The sequence below is a fragment of the Apium graveolens genome, chromosome 6 (genome assembly GCF_009905375.1).
Source record: "Apium graveolens cultivar Ventura chromosome 6, ASM990537v1, whole genome shotgun sequence".
Classification (NCBI taxonomy): Eukaryota; Viridiplantae; Streptophyta; class Magnoliopsida; order Apiales; family Apiaceae; genus Apium; species Apium graveolens.
Window position 1 is genome coordinate 171,064,111 of NC_133652.1, and position 1,687 is coordinate 171,065,797.

Below are 1,687 nucleotides of genomic sequence, written 5' to 3' on the forward strand. Positions count from 1 at the left end.
TGGTTGTGCTTATTCGTCTTATGAGCGTCGCGAACTTATAAGATAGTGTGTTAATCTTTAATGAAGCGAAAGTGAATTTAAGGGTTTAGAACTTGCCATGCTAGCATAGGTTCATGTATTTGATAAGCATGATTTGTAGGTAATTGTAACCATCTTACTTGCCGTATATAATCACGAGAGATAACTTGTGCGTTAAACCGTTATGTTGTCAAATTTTATAGACATATAGGGTCTCAATATAATTGGTGTCTATTCAGCTTCTATCTCTTTTATGGATTTCTGGTATTATGGTATTCGTACAACGAAAGTTGGCATTTATCAGTTTCGTGTTATCTGATTAGTGTCATTACCATTACATGCTAAGGTTAAGAAAGAAAAGGCTATTGAATGAAGTATTTAATGAAGTAAGAATCCCATATTTGTGTTATATATTAATTAATTTTCTTTAGTCTCTTAGTTTATATTCTTTAGTATAATCTCTTAGTTAATCTTAGTTATAATCAACCACAAATTGTTATTCGTCTTAGCATTGGATAATAATCATACTAGTGTTATATAAATACATTGATTGAAATTAACCTAAACCAATCCCTGTGGGAATGAACTAGAATTTATTCTGTATTACTTGCGAACACATATACTTGCGTGAATATTAGCTTGTGTTTAGCGACTAACAAGTTTTTTCCGCCGCTGCCGGGGATATCTGTGTTAATTTTTAGTTTATGTGTTTGTTATCATTGGTCGTTAAAGTTCAGTGACTTGGACATCGTTTCTTACTTAATTCCTTGTCGTGTTACAGGTACTCTAGCGAGCGTGTATGCATACATGTTCTCGGTCTCGTAAGAGGACACTGGATCAAGCGGAGGAAGAAGTTGTAGTAGAGGAGAAAGTTGAGGAAGATATCTTGGTTGAGAAATAAAAAGAGGCTCTTGTTGCAATGGGAGAACCAGAAGCAAATCCAAAGGCTTTGATGGACTATTCTTAATCAAAGATCGATGATATTCAGTCTAGCATTGTTCACCCAGCCATCTCGGCTAATACCTTTGAGATCAAGTCGAGCACAATTCAGATGATACAAAACTCAGCTCACTTTGGGGGTTCTCCGACAGAAGACCCCAACATGCACATCAGAGATTTTATCGAGATCTGCGACACTTTCAAGTTCAATAGATTTTCGGAAGATGCTATTAAGTTGAGGCTTTTCTCATTCTGTCTTCGGGATAAAGCTAAGTTTTGGTTACATTCTTTACCACCAGGGTCTATCACCAAATGGGAGGATCTCGCTCAGAAATTCTTAACCAAATTTTTTCCTATGGCGAAGACTGCTGCAATCAGAAATGCACTTACTCAATTTGCTCAGCAATCTGGAGAATCTTTATACGAGGCTTGGGATCGATATAAGGAGATGCTTAGGAAGTGTCCTCATCATCGGATGCCTGACTAGATGATCATTAACTGTTTCTATAATGGTTTGGGTGCTACTTCTCGACACATGCCTGATACAGCATCAGGAGGAGCCTTGTGGGCTAAAAGCTATGATGAAGCTTATGAATTGATTGAACTGATGGCTGCTAATAAATACCAGAATCCTACACAGAGACTATCTCAGGGTAAGGTAGCAGCAATTTTGGAGTTGGATGCAGCTACTGCTATAGCTGCTAACCTTAAGGCTTTGGCGATGAAGGTG

The 1,687-nt window shown here is 37.5% G+C and overlaps 1 non-coding gene across 1 annotated transcript; it reads right to left on the reverse strand.

Annotated features, from left to right (window-relative positions):
* Window positions 1–1,329: 1,329 nt before the first annotated feature.
* Window positions 1,330–1,434, reverse strand: LOC141669174 (small nucleolar RNA R71). Its single transcript, XR_012553463.1, has one exon. It is a non-coding gene; the product is annotated as a small nucleolar RNA R71 (small nucleolar RNA).
* Between the last annotated feature and the right edge of the window lie 253 nt (window positions 1,435–1,687).